Below are 26,182 nucleotides of genomic sequence, written 5' to 3'. Positions count from 1 at the left end.
CTCTCCTTTTCTCCCTTTCTTCTTCTCTCCTCCCTCCTGTCCCCTTCTGTCTCTCTCTGTCTCTCTTCCTTTCTGTTTCTCTCTCCTCTCCCCCTCTCTCTCAATCTAAAATGTCTATTTTCTGAAAGCACAGAAGAGAACAAAAGAAAATTCAAAAGGAAGAATGAATAGGATAGTTTTGAAGGTGCTTAATATAATTAATTGTGTATTTTAAAAAGTATATATTTATTTAAAACAAATATAAAAGAAAAAAAAGAAAAAATTATCATGTGCACAGGAGAAGATAAGAAAGGATTCAAATAAAAAAGACTATGCAATGTATTCAAAGCAGTTCATCTTTTATTTCCTTTTAGGTTTTCTTTTGTTTTCTGCTATTCAATTTTTACTTTTTTCTTCTACCCCTTTTGTTAGGTTCTTACTAAGTGCTAAATGCTGTCTGGAGACAAAGGCTCTCTACAGGAAGAAGAATCTGTCCAAGAGATTTGAGTTGACACAGCAGATCTCCTCCCAGAGAGGGATTGATCGGCAGTTTCTGGAGACAACAGCACATTACATATTGGCGCCCAACGTGGGGCACCAATTTGTAACGCACTGTTGTCTCCAGAAACTGCCAATTGCTCTCTGGTCTAGAAGAATTTGGAATAACAAGAGAGGAAGCTAGGAGCATAGTAAAAAGCTGTACAGCTTGTCTTCCTTTCCATGCTCCTACACTCCCTCTAGGGAAGAATCCTAGTGGTTTGAGACCCAATGAAATCTGGCAAATGGATGTGACCCATAATAAATCTTTTGGTCATCTGTCTTTCATCCACGTCGTAGTAGATACCTTTTCAGGATTCACTTTTGCAGTGCCAACAGCAAAAAAGACAGCCTGAATGCTCACTGAATTCCTTATCCAAGCATTTGCAATTATGGGTGTGCCACAAGAAATAAAAACAGATAATGGACCTGTATATAGTTCTAAACATTTTGCGTACTTTTGCATGCAGTATAAGATTTTACACACTACTGGAATACCTTTTAATCCACAAGGTCAGGCAATAGTAGAGAGAAGAAACAGAGACATTAAGACACTCCTCCAAAAACAAAAGAAAGGGGGAACCACAGGTAGCCCTAGGGAACTTCTAAATTTAGTTCTCTATACCATTAATTTTCTAATTTTTGACAAAGATGCACTGCCTCCAGCAGACAGGTTTTATAACCCACCAGAAGGGCAGTGTCCAGTGCGAGCAGCTCCACTGTCCTTAGATAATCGCGAGGTGATGTGGAGAAACCCAGAAAGTGGTGAATGGAAGGGACCAAATAGGTTAACTGCCTGGGGGAGAGGGTTTGCTTGTATTTCTTCAGATGGAGAAGGAATCAGATGGGTGCCAACGAGTCGTATTTGCCTTGTCCATCAGAGAGAGAGACAGAAAAAGAGAAAGACCTCAAAACAAAGGAGAAAATCTAAAAAAATCTGACACCGAAAGAGCATGGCTAATAAGAAGACTGTTAAAGAACTTTAAAACCAGCAGGAATCATTGGATTTCCTAAGACTAGATGAGACTAATGGACAATGGTCTTATGGACATTTATAAATTCTCAATTTATGATTATTTGATCATGTTATTTGTTACATACTTCTAGTATGTATTATGTTTATATGTTACTATATTACTATGTGTTTATGTAATCTATGTAATTATGTGTAATGCTTCCCATATCGATGGATTTATGTTTTAAGGTTGTGACCACCCTATGTTCTAAATCAAAAGAAAGGGGGGAGATGTTAGGTTCTTACTAAGTGCTAATGAGATAATGAGATATTAGGTTTTTACTAAGTGCTAAGTCGATACTTAACAATTCTCTAGTTCTGGCCTTTATTGGGAGTTTTACTTGTGAACTCCTGGGGAGGAGCAAGTTCATTGGTTGAAGTAATTTTTCCCAGAAGCCCTTACATTATCCCATGCCCATTCTCTGGGAGGATAAAAAAGGGTGGCACTCGAGAGATAGAGAGTCTCTTGTCTGGGCCAGACTTGAGGCGGCTCTCTGGAGGAAGAAGAAGTTACTACTCTGGACCAGAGTTGGCAGCAACTGTCTGGAGACAAGAGCTCTCTACAGGAAGAAGAATCTGTCCAAGAGATTTGAGTTGACACAGCAGATCTCCTCCTAGAGAGTGAGACAACAGCATGTTACACCCTTTCCTTTCCCTTACCTTTCTCAAGAAGGTTAAAATTAAGCTTGGATGTTTGTATGTATGTATATATACAAACATACATTTACACAGATATCTATAATTATTCAAATATTTACATACCTACATTCATATACATCTACATGCTTGTTTGTCCTGTTTCTCTGAAGGTGGATAACATCATTTTTCATAAGTCCAAGTCTTTTCATTTCTTCTAAATCCACTAACTCTTCTTTTCCTACACCACAGCAATATTCTAACTTTGCATCATCTCATTATTTTAAATAGTCTAAAACAATATTGATTAATATAGCTGACATATAAAATAGTTTCTCAATTTTTCTCTTTTGATTCAATCTATTTTAGCTTTAACTTTCTCTGAGATAATGATTACAAGCCATGGTTTTTTTCTAATCAATTCTACTCCTGATCATTATTTTGTTTGTATATAGCTCTTATTTTCTAACCCCGCTGGCTCTTTTGCTTTATTTCTATGCACTACCTTGCTTTGCTATTAACATACTCGCTTCCTAGGATCCCTCCCTTATTTACTCCTTCTACCTTTTCCCTCCCTCTTTATCCCATTCCCATTAATCTACATACTCTTCCATAACCCCACTTTATCCACTTCCCTCCCCTGTTATTTCTTTATAAATTTAGAAGACTTTTATCCCCATCTAAATACATACATACATACATGTATGTATGTATGTTTATGTGTATTGTTCCCTCTTTAATCCATCCCCAATGCGAACAGGGTTTTAGATCAGCCCTCCTCTCCCATTTAATTTTTCTGTGTCAGTCTTTTCTCTTGCACTTTATTTGTATAATATAATTCCTCTTTTTATTTTTTTCCTATGCAGTTTTGCTTTTTAAAATCTCATCATATTCAGCTCTTTCCTAATATTTCTTTCAAACTACCCAATTACTAATGACAGTCTTAGACATATGGTATATATTTCCACATATAAAATATAAACAGTTTGTCCTTACAGAAAATCCCTTGAAATTAGTCTTTGATGTTTATCTTATATTTCTCTTGGATCTTATATGTCAAATTTTCTATTAAGTTTAGGTATTTTTTACAACAAAATGCTGAATGTCTGGCAATTTATTGAATGTCCCTTTTTCACTGAGCATTGTGCTTAACTTTACTGGTATGATATTATTGGCTACAACCCTAGTTCTTTTGGTCTTTTATGTATAGGGTGCCAAGACCTGCTGTCTTTAATGCAGCCACAGCTAGGTCTTGGATGATTCTGATTGTGGCTCTGCTGTGTTTGGATTATTTGTGAGATTGTTTTCTCCTTATTGCTTGTAATATTTTCTTCTTGACCTGGAGGTTTCAATATTTGGCTATGATGTTCCTGCAGGTTTTCCTCAGAGGATCTCTTTCAGGTGTTTTTTTTTTTTTTTTTTTTTTTTTTTTTTACATTTCTACTTCCCCTTCTTGTTCTAACACTTCAGTACAAGTTTATTTAATCATTATTGCACCAAGATTCTTTTTTTTTTCATCATAGCTTTTAGATAGTCCCATTATTCTTGTGTTTTCTCTCCTTGACCTTTTCTCCATGTCAATTGTTTTTCTTCTGAGATGTCTCCTATTTGCTTCTACTTTTTCATGCTTTATATTTTGTTTAGTATTTCTTGGTCTCATAACTTCACTGGCTTCCCCTTGTCCAATTCTAGTTTTCAAGAAATCATTTTCTTCCTTAAGATTCTGGATCTTCTTTTCCAGCTACTTAATTTTCTTTTCACAATCTTGTTTTTCTTGAATTGTCTTTTTTTTTTTTATTTTCTTCTCAGCGTCTCTAATTTATTTTGAAAGGCAGTTCAACAAATTGTAATATCTAGTACAAACAAGAAAAGTTCCAAGATAGTTCCCCAAATGAGACAAGTCAAAAAGATTTTACATGCACAATTCATCAGTCTTTGCTCAGCCACACTTTCAATGTTCCTGGATCAGTCTCTACTGCCCACTTCTTTGGCTCATCCATGGGACCTTTGACTCGAGTGTGATGTGTCCAACCTTTCTTTTTGTTGCATATTGCTGTATCTCAAGTCAACAGGATCTGGAACAGTCCTTTCCAGCTCAGGGTCAGCTTGTCCTCCTTCCATGTCCGAACCAGGACCCCGTCTCCAAGCTAGAACTTATGCACTGTGAATCCTAAGGGAGGAGTGTGAGCAATAAGCCCTTTTAGGTGTAAAGTTTTTAGATATTGCAATAAAGACATGACATATTTTCCTAAAAACAAATCCTTGGTCTCAAACATTGGATCCAAGGAGGAATTTTGAATCCCTTTTAGATAAGGGTGACCATACAATAATTCATAAGGTGATAATCCCACATCCCTTTGGAGTTTTGTTCTAATTCTTAATGAGACAAGGGGAAGGCATTTGGTCCAGGGCAATTGTGTCTCTAACTCCAATTTAGTCAGTGGCTATTTAATTTCCTTATCCATCCTTTTCACTTTACCTGATGAGGGCAGATGCCATGGGGTATATAAGTCCCATGATAAGGCCACAGATTGGAGGATCTTAGCCATGAAACGGGTGCCTTGGTACGAATCTATCTGCTCCACCATCCTATACCCTGGAATGATATGCTCAAGGAGTACTTTTACAACTGCTGAGGCAGTTGCCCAGGCAAGGGGAAAGGCCTCCACCCATAAGGTCAGATGGTCCACTACGACCAGCAGATGTTTGAGACACCCCACTGATGGCAGCTCGGTAAAGTTCACCTGTATGCTTTGGAAAGGCCTGATACCAGGGGGCTTTCCTCCTTTTTGGACTTGTCATCAGGCCGCACTATTCATCCTCTGACAAACAGGGTACCTGTTGACCAATTGCCTGCTATTGTGTACAAGCCAATGCCACAAACTTAGCACTATGTCACACAGGCCTTGGACACCCCAATGACTGCCCTGATGTAAATGTTGGAGTACATATCTCATATTTGTTTTTGGGTTCCCTGCTTCTCTTCTGGGATAAGGGAAGGTGGAGGCATTGGAAGCAGAAATGCCAGAATTACTATCATCTCCTCCATACTTACAGATTCCTCTTCTCCAGGACGTTTCACCTCCTTATCTGCAAAGCAGTTTCTCCTTTTCTCAAATGAATCTCCTCTTTGGTGTCCCTGCACATGAATCACTGAAATATTCTTAGGCAACATAAGATTAGTTAAAATTTCAGTGACCAATGCCCTCTGTGCCAATCCCTTTCCTTTGCTATTTACCATTCCCCTTTCTTCCCATATTTCCCAAATATATGAACAATTCTCCAAGCATATTTTGAATCCATGCTTCAAGCAATTTTAGGGCTTGCTTTATTGCATATAATTCACAAATTTTGAGCTGACCACTCTTTTGGCAAGAATCCAGCTTGAACCAGAGTCAAATCTTTCCCATTAACAATAGCATATCCATTTTTCCTTTTCCCATTAACTATTCATGAGGAACCATTTATGAACTATTCAGTGCCTTTCAACAAAGGGACCTCCTACAAATCTTCCCTAATCTTAGTTTGGTAATCAATCACATTTGGACAATCATGTTCAAGGGACACATGTTCCCCAGGGGAAGCAGATAAGAACATGGCTGGATTAAAGTTATGGTCTGGTGAGAGTACCAAATCATCTCTTTCCAATAATATTGCTTCATGTTTTAAAATCCTTGAATAAGTTAGCCATCTCCTGGCCCCTTTGATTCAGAATTGATTGAACCTGGTGCAGGACACTCACTATTAAACTACCCCCAAAGGTTAATTTCTAACTTTTCTTCTACCAAAAGTGCTGTGGCTGCCCCCCCCCCCCTTAATTGTGCTAATACTCCTAAAGCCACATTGTTTACTGTATTTACATATAAATGAAAAGCCTTTTCCAGTGATGGCAAAAGTAACACAGGGGCTTGACATTTCAAAACTTTGTTCCTCTTTTGAATCCCATTGAACTATATCAAGCTTCTCTTCCAATAAATAAATAAATGAAGTAATGCATATTCATCAATCCAGGTTCTAAAATACCCCACCAATCCTAGAAATCTCTGGAGACTCTTTTTCATTCTAGGCTTAGTAATTTGAAGAATCCCCTCCACCCATACAGGGTCTAGTTTCTTTTTCCCTAAGCTTATAAAGTGGCCTAAATATTTTTCCTCACATTTCATAAAAAGCCATTCGTCTTGAGAAACTCTTAATCCCTGTGCCCCTAGATTACTTAACAGACTGATAGTAACTTGGGCAAGGTCACTCTTTTTCCTCCCTGCCACAAGAGGATCATCTACATATTGTAAGACTTTTAACAGTAAGAAATCTATCCCAGAATGTTCACACAATTCTTACATACCCAACTAGATGTTTCATAAGTTGAACATTATACCAATTATTTTGCTTTTAAAATACCCAATACACAGAAAAATCCCAAACTACATATTGCCATAACAAAAACATTTTCAAAAGGACAAAGGCAAAAACTATTATACTTAGAGTCCCTTTGAATAATTGGCATCAATACAATTAATTAAAACTTCCTATTTTCACATAAAAAAACCTGAAAAGTTCTTTAAAACATCACATTTCTGATCATATTCTTTAAACAAAAAAACCATTATGTTTCAAAGAAACAAATATTCAGTCAATTAACATCTTGTGACAGCAGCCTGTCTCCCCCCACACTCAACTTTACCAGTTTGGCGGGAACCAGAAACAAAGGTAACTTTCCACTACGGCCCTTCCCCCCACTCAATTTCCTACAAAGAAATTCTTCTCAAGATTTAGGCAATCAGTTAATTTCCTTTCTTTTTCCAACTGATTCCTTCTTGATATCATTCAAGTTTCCAATTTACTCCTATAAATCAATCCTTCATAAATCTCCGGCATTCTCCTCTCCAGTTCCCTTCAGAATTTTTAAGATTCACAATACCTAGATAACTCCATAAAACATAACAATGTTAACAAATTACCCAACATGTTTCAGAAGGTAACATACTGAATCAAACTAATACACCTGCTTTTAAAAGTTTTCTTTCTTTTTCTTTTGTCTGAGTGTTCTTCTAACAGTATTAGCAGCTCTTTCTCATGGGTCCAGGCAGCTTTTATGACCTCTTCTGCCTGCATTTTGATCAGATAAGGTTTTATTGCAGGTCTAGCAGGCTCTGAAAACTGCTTTAAGAGAAAAACTCTCCCACCAGTTTAAAATAGTCAAGTTCCATTTACTTACAAATTAGTACATCAGGTTAAAAAGATTTAAAATCATGAGCAAATTTTCAAATAACCAATTTCCAAATTTATTAACATTGTTCTTACAACTTAACAGGGCTTTTAAATCAGCAAAACAGACTAGGGGCTTTTCCCAGGACCTCTGCCCCTGGAGAGAATGTTTCACCTTGAACATTCTTCCCTCCCAGAATCCAAACTGAGTTTCTCTAAACTTCCAAGCCCATTTAGTGCATCTCTCTGCCTTCCCAGAGAATGCCTAGATATTCCATGATTTAAGACCAATGCATTCTGAGCCACTCTGACTGAATCCCAACTCCCAGCAATTCAGCCTGCTATTTCTCTAAGCCTGCAATACAGAGGCTGAACTCTTATCTCTTACAAACTTGGTAACTTTTAACACAGGACAAAAACAATACAAAGCAGACTAACATACATACACAGACATAAGTAGAGCTCTTATTTTCACCTTTTACATTTCTTTTTATACCTAGCTACCATCCTGACAAATTCTTTTGACTGCTTCTATCCCATTTTTCCAACTTTGTCTCAAATCAAATTGTCAGCGAAGACCAATTGTCTTGCTGCGTGGTCACACCAGAGAGAATCATCTTAGGAAATCCTTCCCTTGGGGTCAAAGAAGCAGTCTGAACAAAGCAATTTTTAGGAGGGCTAATCCCTCGGGTCTCCCTTGACCCAGCCAATAGGCCCCCAGATTTCTAAGCTCACCTGGAGAAACACGTGTTTGCTTAGACCACCGCCGGCTTGTCAGGACTCTATTTCTCCTTTTTTTCTTCAATTCTGCTTTTCACTGAGTATCTCTGCCTTGGGTCTTTTGTCAGAGAGGGAGGGAGGCTACACACTCAGAGCCAGAGAACACGTAAAAAAACTATCCGTGGATGTGCCTATCCCCGTTCGGGATGTGCAGCCATCTCCCCCAAAGACTCATCCCAGATGAGCCCCCAAACTGTGAAAATCCTATCCAAAAATGACTACTCAGAGATCACTCATAGAAAAGCAGAATGATTTATTAGAATCTTGAGAAGCAGACCCCATTCTGGTCTGTAAGCCAGATTCACAGCAGGAGAGAGCCACTCCCTTGAAGATGCTCATGACTTTTATACATTTCAGACAAAGAACCTCCAAAATCCCACCCTTCATAGATTGTGATTGGTCATATTTGGTCAGTGGAATGCAGCTGGCAATGTGATTTATAGCTTCTTCAGTCATGTATAGGTTAATCCCTTTTTGGGCAAAGGAATGCAGCCTAGGTCTTCACGTGACTAGGGCCTATAGGCCTGATTTTACATTAGCTAGCAGTCTCTAATCAATATGTGCTTAATCTGTAAGTTCTTCACCATACCTTACTCCACACATTGGGAAGGTCATACAGGGATTGGTGTTTTGTCCATAGTATCCCTTGGTCAAAAGTACGTGAGGAAGACCTCCAGTTTGTTGGCTACTGCTCCTGAGGTGAACCTATGGAAGAACATGAGTCAGAATCACCCAGACCATGTGGGTATGGATAGACTGTCATATTTCTTCCAAATCCGTGAAATAACAGAACCATCAAGTCAATGCTAAGTTCAGTTGGATCTCTATAAGTGCCCCTCTGCATTGTGGTATCCTGGGGCAAAGGACAAGGGTTCACCTTAGTTACAACCCACGGGATGGCTGCAGAAAAGCCACTGGGCTTGCTTAACCAATAGATTTCAGGGAGACATATGCAACAATTCCCAGAAGGCAATCCTAAGCTCATCTTTTCCCTGGTGCACCAAGGAAAGATGTGGTGTTTACCTCCATGGGCATAATGTTCCTGGTGGCAAGCCCACTGCAAAAAGGGTTCTACAGACCAGATGGTAGATTAAGGAATTCAAATCAAATTAAACTGATAAATATTTAAATCCCTCCTCCACATAAAATGCTGCTCTTGGACACAGAGCTAGAAAGACATCATCAAAGCAAAATCCCATTACCGGCCATTGAGGGTCTGTTAGTTTCAGTTTTCTCTCATAGAAGGAGAAAAGTTTTAGAAAGAAAAAGCCTCAGAACTTCCCAGTGAGAGCCGGCAGCCTCCGCCTACTGCTAACATATTCTGGAGGGCTGAGGAGCTCCGTCCTCTCTGCCGGCTTCTGTGCCAAGAACGCACACACATCCATTTCATGAGCACCATTGCTCAAGTCCTTAGGTGAACTCAAGAAATTCATGGATTCTACTAATTTCCCTTTTCATCATATTTTTTCGTGTATCCCAAAGAAATAAAAAGCAAAATAGAAAAATATCTATTTGTGCAAAATATATCTACAACCTTTCTGTAAAGCATTAGAAATGGAGGAATCGCCCCTCAGAGGGGCAGCTCCAGTTGTGATCCATGACTAGGTTGAAAGGGCATTCATTTCTAAAAGGGGACAAACAGATTTCAGAAACCCTCAGAAAGGCTTCCGGGAACCGGCGCACAGCAGAGCGAGCAGAAACAGAACTTTGGCCACAGTCACAGCGATTTGGTCCAATGATCAATTCGTAACAAGTTGCCTCTTCTCAGCAGTGGAGAGATCCAGGACGATTCCAAAGGACTCTGGATGAAAGAACCTATCCCCTCTAGAGGAACAACCAAACCAAACCAAAAAAACAGATGAAAAATGAAGGAGAATCAGGCAGACTTTTTAAAAACTCATTTCTTTCTCTGGGGTTGAGGTGGGAGGAGGGTAAAGTACCTGCTTAACAAGCAGGTACTTAAGGAAGTGCTCAGTCCTGGAAAATCCCTCAAGATGTAAACTCTTGGCACAGTTTTCAGAACACTCCTGGAACGCTTGTTCCTAGTCCCAAAACACTGCTTAGAAAATAAAAAACCTTTTGTCACCACTAAAAAGCCAAAAAAAAAAAAAAATCACTTTTTTTTTTATTAGTTTATTTATTGATTGCTATAGACTTGGTAATAGTATTGCTGAATCAAAGGGTTTGCCGTTTTACAGCTTTTTGGGCACAGAGCCAAAGTAATCAACAGACTGGTACGAACAATATACACCTTCCAGGACTTTGCCCTAGGTACTTGGCCTTAGGTACTTTGCTCCAAGCATATAAAGCGTGGTTCTGCCTGCCCGCCACTCATTCCTTCCCTGCACCAGTTAGGTGAGGGACGTGTTCTCTCCGTCTCTCTTCTGTTCAATTAAATTCAACTCAATTCTGTAAATATTTATGAAGAGCTTGAATGTCCTGGTCCTGAAGTGGTCAGGCAGGTAGAAAACAACTTGACTAAGACCAAGCCCATGTCTTCTGAGTCACAGCCCTCCTAATGCTTCTGCACATATCTCCCAGATGTACTATTCAATGCAAGGAAATGCAAAAAGCCAGAGAACCTGGATTCCAGTCCTGGTCTATCAGTGCCTAGCTCTGTACCCCTGGACAAGCTGCCTCTTTCTCCCTCTTCCTCCTCCTCCTCCACCATCACCTCTACTTTCCCTCCAACCATCTCCTCCTGCTCTACATCTCTTCCTCCTTCTCCACCATCATCTCCTCCTCCTGCATCACTATCTCCTCCTTCTCCTCCACTATGTCCTCCTCCTCCACTATCTCCTCCTTGTCCACCATCTCCTCCTCCTCCTTCCTCTTGTTTTACTCCTCCTCATTTTCCAGCATCTCTCCTCCAGGAGGAAGAGGAGGAGGAGGAGGAAAAGGAGAGGAGGAGTAATGGAAGAGGAGGAGGTGACGGTAGAGGAGGAGATGCTGGAGCAGGAAGTGGAGGAAGAGGTGGTGGTGGAGGAGGAGGAGGAAATGATGGAGAAAATGAGGGCGGAGGAGGAGGAGGAGGAGGAGGAGGAGGAGGAGGAGGAGGAGGAGGAGGAGGACATGGAGGAGGAGAATGAGGAGGAGATGGTGAAGGAGGAGGAGGAGAATGTGACTAAAAAGTTATAATAAAAAAATAAAAAAGCTATTGATTCTCCTCCAACATCTCCCATAGAGAGTCTTTCTTTCTTCTTACTGCTTCACCAGTCTAAGCTCCCATGTCATGTCTTCTCCCCTCCACATGATCAAAAATATTCCAACAAAGTTGTTGGTGCTAAAATTGCAGATGGACATGGGTTCCAATGCAGGTGGAGATGGAACCTGATGATTCTCCTCCTCAGGGACCCTTTGGTTCCATTGGTCTATGAATCTCATTACTGGGAGCCTGGAAATGATCAAGGAGCCAATGATGGGCTAAGGGAAACAGGCTGCATGAGAAAGACTTTCCAGGGTGACACTGGTCTTGAAAGGCTGGACAATCTTGGAATAGGCAGAGAAGAGGGGAGGCCATGGGCGGAGCATCAAGGAAATTCATTAGTGCATCACTTTCTCACAAACAAATTTTTATAACCTTCCTTTCAAATTCCATCACTTTCCCAAATGCCATGCCCCATTTTCTAGATTAGGGACATAGTTCCTTGGACAAATTTAGATGCTCAACATTTGCTCTATTTTGGGGCATCTGAGTCTCAAAACTTGGTGGAGATGAGAATTACAACTGAAATAGAACAACTAATTTTTAGGAATAAACACGGGTTTCTATTTCTGTTTCTGCTTCATTTTAAAAAATGATCATATCCTAAGGAAAGTCCTCAGAGAAGTCCGCAGATGCTCTGAGGTGGGGAGATAAGGTCCCTCACACTCCCAACCAATCCTAGCCCAAGGCTAGCACAAGGACAGCTGATGGATGTCTACCTCCAAACCTGGGGGTGCAGACAAAGCCTTTTTTCCCTTCAACTCATCCCTGGTACCTGACGATAAAGCAGTCCCTGGGTTATCTTGCTGCTTCACTAGGCTGGTGCTGTCCTAGCTGTCCTTGGAACATTTGAAGGGATGGGATGGCCCAGGATTTGGGCACAGGAAGAGTGTTTGAAAATTCAGGAAGGAAATAGAGCTGTCAAGAGGAATATATATCCATGAAGCAAGTGATGGCAAAGGCGCTCCCATTTAAGAAAGGCGATTGGATGCCACCTTGTGAAGACAAAATGAGAATGTTGGGACACCTGCTTTGCTGGAGGAAGGGAGATCAACTTCCTATGCAAGGGGGAAGGAGAGAGGGAGACCCTGAGATTAGACTGCCCATGTGAGGCTGGTATTGAGGAGTAGAGAGGAGCAGGGCGCCATCTTGATATGGGGGGATTATGAGACCACTGCAATGCAAGACCACTGTCAGAGAGGCTGAGCTGAAGACAAGAATAGAAGACATTTATTCTTATAACTTTGGGCTGAGCTTTGGTGCAGAATTTCTGAATTACTGCATGATAATAAGAGCTGGCAGAGATCTCTCAATCTGGCTTTCTGTTGCAGAGTTCTGGCTAGCCCCCCTTGGTTATGGCCCCAGGGAGAGGAAACAAGGACACAGTGAGGACTCCAATCTTGAGATACAACAACATATCTATCACTACTTATTACCCTTGTGGCCTGAACTTAGGCACCGAGACACCCCAAAAGGCCATTTCCTCACCTATAAAACAGATATTAATGTCCATGGTATTCCTTTAAGAACTTGTAATGATCTAGGGAGAGAACAAACAGAAAGTGTTTTATGGAGCAGAAAGAGCTCTAGTCACGTGATCCATTGCTAGGAAAACACCACAAAAGGTGGCAAGTTCTTTCCTGTACCACTGTCTGGAACACTCAGGAGCTTAATAAATGTTGGTGAATGGAATAAAAGTCAACATTATTTGCCAGAATTCAATAGAATCAAATAGGATGGGATGGGATGGGATAATTCTAGAAAACCCTTCAGAATTAACAAGCAAGAACTTGAAGATGAAGAAGCCACAGCTCTCTTGCACACTAAATCAGAGAATCTCTGAGATATAAATGTGCTGAAAACACTTTCATCTTCCACCAGAGCAGAAATCTGCCACCTAACATTCTCAATAATTGGCTCTGGTCCAGAGCTAAGGACCAGCAACGAGGTAGAAGAGTAAGGGCTTCTTTTTAAGGCAATCCATTCCAATTTTGGAATACCTCTAATTATTGAGAATTTTCCCCTGACCTGGAAGCTAATTTGTCTCTTTGCAGCTCCCCTTCCTACTGGGTCTGTTCTCTGAAGCCAATCAGAACAAGGGAAACACCCCTGCCATATTACAGCTCTTCAGGTATGGAAGTATCTGATTAACCAATTTCTTAAGGATTTTTCAAGCTCTCACCATGCTCCAATTCCTGTCAGAACACTTGAAAGAAGGACAATGAGGCCTTTATTCTTCTCTTCTCCAGAATAACCATCCCCAGCTCCTCTAATTGATTCTCCCAGATCATAGATTCCACAGAGGGTTCCTCATGGTGGTGGCTAGACATTTTCCAACTTATTGACATCCCTTTTCAATCATCAAACATCCCATCCTATCATATGATGCCTGATGAGGGCATAACACCAGAGGAATAATTGTTATCTCCTTCATCCTCAACCCCAAGGTGCCGCTCATGAAGCTTTGTTCTCATTAGCCTGACCAGTCTTCCTAAGCTGCTCCATCACCAAGGTAGTACATGGGGCATTTGCAGTCCTCCCTGGCTTCATGGTTGTATGTTTCCAAAAAGGACCCATATTCTGGCTGACTGATACTATCTGTGCAAACATGGACAAGGCACCATGTTTATAAGACTTACTTTTTCCCTCATGTCATGAGTGGGTTGGACTAGACAAGGTCCAGATTAATTTGAGCATCTAGGTGGCACAGTAGACAGAGTACTGGACCTAGAGTCAGGAGGATTAATTTTTCTGAGTTCAAATTCAGCAGTAGGCATGTACTGTGTGATCCTAGGCAAGTCACTTTGCCTTATTCGCCTCAGTTTCCTCATCAGTAAAATGAGCTAGAAAAGTAAATGGCAAATTACTCTAGTATATTACCCCAAATGGAGCTACAGAGAGTCCAACATCACTGAAAATGATGGAACAAAGAGTGAATTCCAGCTTCAAATATTGTGTTCCTCTTAGGATTCCTCCCAGAGTGACTGAGCACTTTTTCATCAGTGAATGAAAATCAGAGAAGGAAGTCTAAGATTATAGTGTTGTAGCATGAGTCAGGTTATCAAGAGCCCCATTAGGGTTCAGTTACATTTGTCTCCCATACCCAAGCCCATAAGTCAGCAAGTCATCAGTTTCCATTCGTATAGAAGAACGTCCAACAAAGGATACTGAGAAATAATGCCCTGGGGAGTGGATACTCTGAGGTCCTGGGTGCTTCACTCTGCAGTGAGCTAAATTTTGGGTCGGTTCCTGTTCCAGTCTGGGAGAGAAATCTGGGCCTGTCCTGTTCACAACTGGTGGTGCAGTGCCAAGAGTGCTAGACTTGGAGTCAGCACCCACCTCCAGGCTTGGGCGAGGATCAAATGAGATGATATTTGTAAATCACTTAGCACAGTGGGGGGCACACAGCAGGCACTTAATAAGTACTTATTCTCCTCTCCTTCTGCATGAACATTGGAGTGCCTGCTGATTAGATACCAGTGTCCTCATCAGTGGCTCTCCTTTTCTATTTTGAATCACAGTTATTTATGGCTCCCATGACATCCTCCTTTGATATCTTAGCATAGAGAGCACCTTGGGCCAGTGGAGTAGAACCTCTAGCAGGTCCAATTGAGCTGGAAAGCTTTGAAGTATAGACCCAGAAATGGACTTGAGGCCATCCAGGAGAAGGATGCCTTGTCACAAATGGCTCAGCTCCAGAAGCCCTGATGAGCTCAATGCCAGAAGGATAGAGAGCTCACCACCAGGGGCAGACACTCAAAACCATAGGGTCCTAGAGAAGGAGGTAAGTGCCAGTAGATACAGTGAGCTCAGCACCAGAGGGATGGAAAGCTCACCACCAGGGGGAGATGCTCAGAACCATAGAGCCTTAGTGGAGGAGGTGAGTACCAGTACCTACACAGTGCTAGGTGAAGGATTATTTTTTTTTAGGCACAGCAATACTCAAAACCATTTAACTGATGCTGAAAGAAAGCGTAACTTTATGGGGATGGGAGGAAAGCCAAGCTAAAGGGGATTTTTACCCTCAAATTTCATTCTTAGGACCAGGGTACATCTCATCCAACCCCTGATTGTATAAAGGAATAAATAGAGGAATGAAGAGATTTATATACAGCATCCCAAAAATCCTAATTCAGCTTTGGGCTTTTATAATATCAGAAGTAAAAATGCTACAAATATATATATAATATAATTAGACATTTTAATTATTTTTATACTTATTTCATTTCATACATTTTGAATAACATTTTAGGGTTTTTTAGAGAATTCTTGGGGCCTCAGTTTCCTCATCTGTAATCATAATAGCTTACCTTTATATAGTATTTTAATATTTGCAGAACATTTTACAAATTATCTTCCGATGTATAAAAAGTTCGAGAAACAGTTTCTGGGTAATTAATCATTACATTAATCATACCAGCATATAATTAATAAAATGGGTCAGTGAGACTCTTGAATGGGGGTTCCTGAGGGTGGCAATAAACTTTGATTTGTTAACAGATAAAGAGAGAGTTGAATATTATAATAAAAGGTGCATCTATTTTAATGAGAGGCTGAGGGACATGACTTTGATCACTCAGTTTGAGTCAAAGAGACTTATCTATACCCTAATCACCCATCTGACAAAAGGGAGAATCCACATGATCCCAGAGCTGCAGAATAAAACACAATGGGCTCAATTTTCCTTTTGAACAGATCTGAGTTTTTCCTCTTAGTATTTACTCAGCAGTTCAAAGGCTGAATGAATAAGTTACAGGCGCTAATTTCTGAGTGACAAAATAGAAAAGGGGAAAATCTTGATCCTAATTCGATAATTGGTTATTAATACAAGCAAGAAATAATTTCTCTCAATCTAATTTAATCTTTAAAAATAACACTATAAGTTAGGTATATTTTATTATCCCCATTTTACAGAAAGGCAAACCAAAAGTGAGTAAATTTCTGCCTTTGGCTTTCATCTTCAGTCTAAGATCATTCTGAACTTCAGCATTATTGACATTAAGCAGATAGGACTTATATCACCTCCTAAAATACATCCTTTGTTACTTGCTCATGGTTCTGCCATATACCGGTATATGTGTGCATGTGTATGTATATATATATATATGTGTGTGTGTGTGTGTGTGTGTGTGTGTGTGTGTGTGTGTTTGTGTATGTATATATCTATGTGTGTGTATACAAATATGTCATTAAGCATATATATATATATATATATATATATATATATATATATATATATATATATATATATATATATATATATATATATATATATATATATATATCTATCTTCTAGATGTGTCTATGGATATATGGCTATGTGCCTATATGTATATATGTGTGTATGTGTATGGAAATCAAAATTGTTTGACGAATTCTCTAGACATAAGTTCCTAAAGTTTTCTCTTCATCAGAATTTTTTCCTCTTGTTTCTTCAGAATTTGAATCATATTGAGAATTTCCCATCTTTTCTCAGCTGATTTCCCCCATACAATTTTGGCCCCAAGATCCCATCTCTCTTTGAAATCTGCTCCCCCCAAAGCAACATCATACACTGGGCTCTGCCTCCATTTCTCTCCTCTGACACAGTTTCTGGGATGATAAGCCCTGCTGGGTTATCAGTACTTCCATGAGGTCCTCAGTTCCTTCCTGTTAATGAGAATTAGTCCCAGTGTCGAATTTATCCTCCATCTTTTGAAGGATGAAATTGTCATTAAGGCAAGTGGAGCATTTGCTGGCTGCTCTGCTTTGGGGAGACAGAGTCGCAGTCAAAGTCTGGAAAATTGAATTACCTCATCAAAGCAATATTGTTTCTCCATGCCAGGCTACTGATCTATTCCCTGGATTACTCATCCATCTTCTTATTGTCCAGTTGGTCTATATGGATAGACCCTGCTGAGCAAATCTGTTTGCTTTTGTTTCTGCCCCCACTGTCTTCCAAAAAAAGGCTCCTCCCTCTCCTTGCTCATTTCTATCCAGGCTGCGCTCATCTGGACTGCTCCATCATGCCCCAGAAACTCCCTGGAGCCTTGGAATCCCCACCCCAGACATATCCTCTGATATTTCAGCCTCCCTCTGATGGGAGGGCTCTTCCCAGAACTTCCAAATAAGGAGGGTATTCAGGAGAGCAGGGCCTGCCTTTATCAGGAGACCCAGGCTGCCCTCACCCAGACTTCATCCACATCCCACCCTCAACTTTTTCTCAGGTCCTTGTATAAGTGGGCTTCTTCCGTTCCGAATGTGAGTTCCTTGGGGGCAGGGGTGGTCCTCCTCTGGGCTTTTGTGTGCACCCCCAGTGTTTAGAACTTAGGAAGCACTTAATAAATACTTGTCGACTGGCTGCTGATTGACTTTGGTTCCAGCATTTTCTCCTATGAATATATCTTTGTACCAGATTACCAGAATTTACTAATATTACCCACTGATCCTGCTTGTTTCTTTTTTGAACAAGGCATGACCGTTCAGACCTATTTCATCCCACTATAGTTCACTGATGCCTTTTGGGTCAAATTTCCCCCCTTTTACTAGGACATTTAATTTCTCTTGTTTCTTATCTCAACATTGGCCTTTTAAAAATCTACACCTCTGGGGCAGCTAGAGCACCAGCCCTGAAGTCAGGAGGACCTGAGTTCCAATCTGGCCTCAGACACTTAACACTTCCCAGCTGTGGGACCCTGGGCAAGACAACCCCCAGTTGCCTCAGGAAAAAATAATCATCTACAACTCTGGATTTTATTCCTTTCAATTAACAAAAATATTGATTAAACACCTACTATGTGTCAGTTACTATACCAGGTGCTAGAACTACATACACAAATGTGAAAATAGGGCCCTGTTCTCCAGGAATTCAGAGACAGTAAGAGAAACAATATTAAAACAAAGACAAGGGGAAGGAGAAGGAAGGGAGGCACTAGTTTCTGAGGGGAATCAGGAAAGGCCTCAAGTAGAAGAGTTTGGAAGGACCTTTTTTTTTTTTTTTTTTTTTTTTTTTTTTTTTTTTTTTGGCCATCTCTAATTGTTCATGACCCCAATGGGGATTTTTCTTGACAGAGATATTGGAGTGGTTTGCCATTTCCTTCTCCAGCTGGATCTGAACTCAGGAACATGAGTCATCCTGACTTTGGGCCCGGGGCTTTATCACTACACCACCTACTTGCCCCTTTAAAGAAACTAGAGTCTCTGAAAAATGAATGTGAGGAGGGAGTTGATCAAGGTGGGGGCTGGGAAGATAATCAATGCAAAGCAATTTAAATGGGAAATATTTATCTTTAGAACAGTAGAACGTATGGTCAATTTTGTGGATGGGGGGTATTAGGTCATTTAAAACAGAAAGACTAAAAATCAATCAAATTAATATAAATAGGTTAATAATTTCTTCAAATCGATACCTTTCAATTAAAAATATAAGCTCTTTAAGAACAGATTCTTCCTTTCTTGTTCTGTTTACTCCCTCTCTGTCTGTCTCCCTCCTTTCCTCCCTTCCTCTTTCTCTCCCTCCGTCCCCCCAATCCCCTTCTCTGTCTTTGTCTCTTTCTGTTTCTTTGTGTGTGTGTCTCTCTGAGTCTGTCCCTCTCGATGTGTGTTTCTGTCTCTCTGTCTGTCTCTCTCTCTCTTTCTCTCCCTCTCTCCTTCCCTTCTTTCCTTTCTTCCTTCCCACTTGCCAGTTCCTGATACATAGTATAAGTTGCTTAATAAATTTTTGTTGATTAAGTAAAAAAGATTAGTAAAAGAAAAGCTGCCAGCTTGTGATGGGCACCAAATCCTACACAAAGGATTATTCGATCCAAGAGGTAGTAGGTAGCCCTTGAAGTTTATTGAGCAGGGGAATGCCATAGTCAGATTTGTGCTTAAAGAAAATTACTTTGTAAGCTACGTGGAACATGGATAATATACAGGAGAGACTTAAAGAGGGGTCAATAGCTATTAATTAAGAAGCTATTAAAACAGTCCAGTTGCTGACATGTTGTCTTCCATGTTAGAATGGAAGCTTCTTGAGAGCAGGGACAGATTTTTCCTTCTTTTCATGTCCTACATATTGACACAGAACCTCTTCCTTTTCTAAATGCCTGTTGCTTTGACCCAACCAATGGTAAAGGGAGAGAAAGGCTTGGGATGAGCTGAGGATGATGGAGTGATTTTAATTGTAGCTTTGGGGGCACGGAGGGTTCTCAGGAAATAAAGAAAATAAAATGGAACAAAAGAAAACCTACCAGGAAGCAAAGAAATGCTGGACAGCTCCCGAACCATGGATAGCATTTATTATGTAGATTTGTTTTCTATCAAATCTGCTGTTATGTTTTGCTGGTTGTCTGAATTTTTTTTCTTCTCTTATTTGTATTTAGGGTTAAAATAAATTATATAGGGGTCAAAAGATGGCACAGTGGATAGAGCACTGGCCCTGAGTTCAAATTAGAACACTTAACACTTAGTACTTGTGTGGCCCTGGGCAAAGTCACTTCACCACAATTGCCTCAGGGAAAAAATATTATAATAATAGTGAAAAATGGCAAAGGGAAGGGATTCAGAGAGATTTAGGAAGATCTGTGTGGCCTGAGGAAGCTAGAGCTGAGCAGCAGAAGGACAATTTCTGCTCTACTCCCAGCCAGAGAAAGGACAAGAGCAGGGGAAGCTTCCGGGTTCTGCTCCAGACAACAGGGTCAAGGGTTTCCAGGAAAGTCAATGGGTATAAGAAGGAGCATGGCCACAGGACCCAGAGAGTGTTTTGATTGTGTGTGTGTGTAGAGGGGAGATGGTTCTGGATCAAAGCAAAGACATGATACCTATAAGATAAATACTAACAAGTGAAGAGGTCATCCTAGTCAGTGACCTATATTGAAGAAAAATTTAAACAAACATGTGGGGGCAGCAACTGGGGGAAGGACATTAGTGCTCAAGATGCTAAAGGGACAATGAATCAGTTCTAAACATAGCAGAGAGGTGGGCAATGTTGTTATTACTGCATTCACTTTCCTGCCCATTTTCTTAAAGTAAGGATCCACAGATAAGAGATGGTCAGCCTCACAGACCACCCTCCAGATCCATGGAAATGGCCTCTTGGGCTGATGTTGCCATATCTGTGGGCAGAATACACTCACCTGGGGTGGGGCTCTGCTGCTCTCAGAGGCCATTCCCTCTGGCTCCAGGCTCCCTGCTTGGACCAGGCTTTTGTCCTCTACAGGCTATTGGCGGGGAGTGGAAGGAGATGATAATAACTGAACCGATGTTATTCCCTTCTTTTCCTGGACAGGGGACTAGCCTACAAGAAATTATATAGGGTGAAGTTCCAGGAGAGTTACCAAGCCTGGGAAATTAGGAAAAAAAAACACAACAAAATAAAAAATCTCTCATAATAGAACATTATTGTAGTCAAAGGGAAGGTCAAAATACAAACTCGAAAGAAGAGAAGATCAAAATGACTCCAATGTGAAATCTCTAGAAAAAAATTAAGAAAAGAAATGAGAATGGAACTAGAGAATGATGGGGGGAAGGAGGGAGAAAGTCACCAGTTTGGTTTAAGGAAAGCACAAAAATCCAGTACAGAAAACAACTCCTTTAAAAGAATTGTCCAAATGAAAAAGAAGGTACACTGAAGAAAATAATTCGTTAACAATTTGGAAGGTAATATAAATAAAATATACATGGAAAGATTCCACTGATCACCTGAAAGAGATAACAAAATGAAAACTGCTAGGAACAGTATAGCCAAATTGCAGAACTCCCAGGTTAAGAAAAAAATTTTAAAGCAGCCAGAAGCAACTCATATATTGTTCTGGCACAGTCAGGACGGCAATATGATATTCCAGAGGGTAAAGAAGCATGAATTACAGCCAAAAAATAACATAAACTACCCAACAAAACTAAACATCTTTCACAAAGGAAAACATTCAATGAAAAAGGGAATTTTCAAACATTTTTGATGAAAAGGCCAGAGCAGAACAGAGAATTCCAATTTTAAAAGACTCGGGAGCAGCATCAAAAAGGAAAGAAGAGAGAAAAAGAAAAACTAAATTGCATGGTGAGGTGCAAAGTCCCCAGCCTCACCTCCACCTCCAGACCCACCTGGCTCCAGTGGCCAGATATAGATCAGGATGACTGGACATGGCCCTGGAAACAGGGGAGACCTAGACCTTAACCTAAGAGGTCAGACTGGAGGAAGCCACACCTACAGAGGCAATAAAGCCTGAGGGCTGGAAGAATAGAGAGCAGGTAACACTGTAACCTTCCTCTCTAAATTTCCCAGGAAACAATGTATCCATCAGGAAGAAGGTAGAAGTCTTTTAAATATATAGAGATGAGAAAAGTGGGGGGTTGGGTGGAGCAGGGACTTTAAACTGGATTAGTATTGAGAGTGGAAGAGAAGATAGTCACAGGGATAGGGTAAAAGGGGGCTTGAGAAAGAAAATGGGGAGTAAAAATAAGATGGAAATGATGGGGGAGAACTCCCATCTCTGACAGAGACCCCGCCTTCAGGGAAGTAAGGGGTCTCATTCAGTGCAGATTTGGCCAGAGATGTGGCCTCTACTGAGTTGAGCCCCTCCCAGTAGTTCATCTCCCAAGATAAGCCAATCTCTTTTGAGAGGCCTGGGACCACTGACACCATAGAAGGAATCTCATTCAATGGAAGCCCAAGTCTTAGACCACTGATAAAAGGCGATTCTGAACCCCAAATCTTTGAAGTGTGAAACAGGATTTTCCGTTGCCAAAGTAACTGTATTGGCCTCCAGGACTCCTGCCCTCTGTGAAGATATTCTCTTCTCAGTGTTAACCTTTGCTATTTCCCTGACAGGACCTTTGCCACTAAGAAGAAGGTCTTCCTCACAAGCTGGCTTCTCAAGTGCCATCGGGTTTGTGAATTCTTGCACATTGGACCTGCACCTCTGATCAGAGGGGATTCCCCACCCCAATTCTCCCACTTCATCACAACTACCACCAGACCGCATCAGAAGGACATTCACTTGTTTGGATGGGATGTTCAAAGTGGCTCTTTCCCACTTTGAAAATGAAATTTTTTTTTTTTTTTGAAGAAGAAGAAATTGCAGTGATCCCCATCAATCAGAAAGTCCCTGAACAAGTTTGTGGTGTTTGGTTGTGATGGAGACTCCTGGGCTGTGAGAAGTGAGCTCAGTGGTCTTAGAAAGACAAAAAAGACTTCAAATGAAGAGTGAAATGAGCAGAATCAAGAGAACACTGTAGGCATCAGGGAGGGGCGGGCCTGGAAGTGAAAATGATGGGAACAGGAAAATTATTCCCCTCTCTCATCCAGTAACAGAGACCCGGGAGGCAGAGAAGCCTTTTGGATCCCAGCTGGGATGAGTGTCAGAGCTCTGCCTCCCATTGGTACTCTGCCATCCCGCCTTCCTGACTCACCACAGACTGACTGCTTGATCCAGGAAGAAGGGAGCTAATAAATGTTGAGGATGGAAGGATGGCTCTAGATGGAGGCACAGAGGGAGCCTAGGATCAAATTCCCTGATATAGGGAGAGGGAGAGAGGAGGTCTGAGTGCTCTAAAAGGGGGAAGGTGGACAGGGAAGCTGGAGGCTTGGGAAAGGAGAGCCAGGTTAAGGTTTGGGAGAAAGATGTCAGCTCCTGACAGGAAGATCAGGGACGCTGCAGTGACAGAAGGCTCCTGGGGGACAGAACCTGGGAAAGCAGCATGACTGTGTCCTGAAGTCTACTTAGGACCTGGGGAGACGGCTGGGACCTTCTGGTAGAGTTTAGGCTTGGTGACCCTGAAGGGAGCCTGGACACAGCAAGCCAGGGCGAGGGTCTGATAGAGCAGCAGCCCAAGAGCCTGAAGGATAGGAGAGAGAGCCAGGCAAGAGTTTTGGGGCCCACATCCAGAGTGGGTCCTCAGGGCAGAGAGAACTCTTGAATCTATCAGGGGCCTAAGTTGGAAGGCAGAAGGACCACATTTCTAATCGGGATCCAGGAACAAGGCAGGACTCCTGGGTCTTTATGGGCAAAGTCTGACATTGGAAAAATGTGAATCAGTGACAAATCCGGGGGCAGTAACCACCGACATTTGTGTTCTGGGGTGTGAAAAACAGAGACGAGGTGGTTGTGGAGCAGTTATTCAATAGCAGAGTCTGGTAGAGCAACATGTTCTTTGTGGAGGTGAAGGTCAGGTGGCCCACCCTAACACCATTGGCAAAGAGAAAGGCACCTAGCAAAAGCTCAGAGTTGGACAGAGAGGTGTGGGGGGAGATATGCCCAGAGGTGGCGGGACTTGCCAGGGCCTTGCACTTATAGAGCTGGCTTGCAGAAAGCAGAGAGATCTCATTTTCAATAGATCCAGTTTCTAGCCAGATCACTCTTGGACATTTCTCCTGATCCCAAGAGTCCCATCTTACCCAGAACCTGAGCCTTCCCAACAAGGGCTGTCTCCTTCAAACACACAGGACCAGGATCTCACTCACAGCTCTGGGGCTCACTCCTTATTCCTTGTGCTCTGGAGCAAAAAGGGTGGCTAGATAAAACCTGGGCAGCAGCCAAAGAGAGAGTAGTGGGTCCTATATTTGAGGTGCTGACAGCAACTGCACCGTGGGAAAATGGAAATTCTATTTAATTTCAACTGTTAATCCAGATTCCATTGGATTTTCTCAATTAGAATGAGGGCTCATTTAAAGCCAGATTTGTTCTCCCATACCAATAGGGATGTTTGAGCCTCTACAGGTAGACCACTAAAAATTTAACATTTAAGGTGATAAGATTAGAAGCTGTAGGAATAAACATTCAGCATAATTGCACCAGAATGACTTCATTCTACTCTGAAGGCAGAATGTGCAGAGGATCAGATGGTCAGAAGGATCCAGTGGTTTTTCTATGGAAGATAATTCAGAAATGCATAGATGATGTTTCATTGGCAATTTTTTTTCATGTCGTAAATCTAAAACCTTATTTATATTATTATTGTGCTTCTAATTTTCCTAACAATAAGTCAGGAAATCCTAAATCTAGTCCAACCACTAACCTTAGACCATAGAATTAGCTTATGTGTGGTTGAAACTTGGATCACTGTATCTCCTTCTTTCTCTGTAGAATTCCCTTTTCACCTGGCTTTATAATGGTGTTACTATTGCAATAAGCTTTCCCCCTTGGCCAGGAGATGGATTCAAGCCTGTAAATTCTTTTGAAACACCTCACAACACTAGTTTAGGCTCCCCCAAAACATTTGGGGTCTCACCTGGGATGCCAGAGAAGGCAGAAGTGCTATAGAATAGTTTTTGACAAAGATGGGCCAGTCCTCTTTCATGTCATTTTGTCTGTGTCTGTGACTCCATGTAGAATGTCTGTTTCATGTTTGTTCTGTGCACAATTTTAAAATTGTGTTTAAAATTGCAACCAAAAAATATTTCTGAAACACCTCAGTTATGGGGATTGTTAGCAAGATTGGTGTAGCCCAAGGCTTTCTGTTTGCTCACTCTTCTCATCCCAGAATTGGAGGGAAATTCAAATTCTGCCTAGCTGGTACGAATAAGAGAAGCAAAACTAGGTGGACCACACACAACTTTGCCCAGATTTCCCCCTGGGGGAATAGGGATGGGGATCTATGTAATCCCGTCTTTGCACTTTGCACTCCTCTACTGAAACCTTGGCTGTGGGTAGTTGCCCTTTCTCCCCAGATTGAAAAAAAAAATCCTTTTTTTTGCTTTTTACCATAAGAGTCTCCGATTTTAATTTGGATAAGAGTTGCTGGCCCACATACTTTGTATTTGACTAGTATAAAGAAGCTTTTGGGATAAGAATTCATTATTTGGTAAGAACTATTAATCATTTTAAACAAAATCTACCCAGTTAAATGCATGAGGTTTCTTTTTAACATTGTAACTAGATTTTCCACAGTTTAATTCATAATCAAAAGAAGAGTTCATTTTCTAGGGGCACGATCATACATTCTCTAGAAATCTTTTTTCCGTTTTAGCAACATTTCTTAAGTTTCACCCAAATCACGAAAAGAGAATATTTAGAAGCATAATAACATCATCAACCACAATAGTTTAAAATGTGAAGCAGAATTGCCAGTCAAATAACCCTAACTCAGTTACCTTATAATCATATTGGATTTGTTTTAACCACTCTGTTCTTTTTTCTATCGGATCCTCTAGACTGCATTCAGAGACGAGTCCAAAATAATTCGGATGCGGCCACGTTCAATTTTTATTCTTCCAGCTCCTAAACATGGCCCCTTAATGTCAAACCTTAAGGGCTGATCTACCCTAAGTGGCTCCAGCGGCGCGATGACCTTCCTGGGAGAACACAGGGGGCTTTAAATGGGCCCGTCCTAATTTAGATTGGGAGAAATGTGCTAACCAAAGCCAAGGGATCCGGGACCAGACTCTAGGAAAGCGACCGGCATAGACAAAGCGAAGACTCCAGATATTAGTAGCTGGGCTCGCTCAAAGCCTAGGTCTGTTTCCATTTCTCAAAAGTCAGGACCAGGGTGTGACCCGGGCGTGTGGACACCTCCTGCCTTGCTTAATGCTGGCTCAGCCGCAGGCAGCCAGGAATAACGGCCAACTGTGGCCAATGAGGGCATCCCTGCGCCTGAGACCGAGTCGCTTAGAGGCGGGGGAGGAAGTCTTACGGTTTGGGGCTTCGGGACGCGGCTTCTGCTTCGGCCTCCGCACGGCGCCCCCCGGCTCGGAACCCGCGGGGAAGGATCCGTCCCGGTTCTCGTCAGTCACAGAAAGAACCTGTCGGCTTGTACCTGGAGACGCCTCCGAGCGCTCAGCTGGAGTCCGGGTCTTCAAGAACCCCACAAAACTAAACTCCCTTCTGCTGGAAGCGCTGGCTTTCCGGGAAATCTCCTGACTGCCTCCTCCT

At 41.4% G+C, this 26,182-nt stretch overlaps 1 long non-coding RNA gene across 1 annotated transcript; it reads right to left on the bottom strand.

The window, feature by feature from the left end:
• Window positions 1-10,832, bottom strand: LOC141564553 (uncharacterized). Its single transcript, XR_012488651.1, has 3 exons — window positions 8,742-10,832; window positions 5,223-5,330; window positions 1-4,337 (listed from the first exon to the last, which is right to left on the bottom strand). It is a non-coding gene; the product is annotated as an uncharacterized LOC141564553 (long non-coding RNA).
• Window positions 10,833-26,182: the final 15,350 nt, after the last annotated feature.

This window comes from Sminthopsis crassicaudata, chromosome 3 (assembly GCF_048593235.1).
Source record: "Sminthopsis crassicaudata isolate SCR6 chromosome 3, ASM4859323v1, whole genome shotgun sequence".
NCBI lineage: Eukaryota > Metazoa > Chordata > Mammalia > Dasyuromorphia > Dasyuridae > Sminthopsis > Sminthopsis crassicaudata.
Note: the sequence above shows the minus strand (reverse complement) of the source record. Positions and strands in the feature narration are given on the sequence as shown.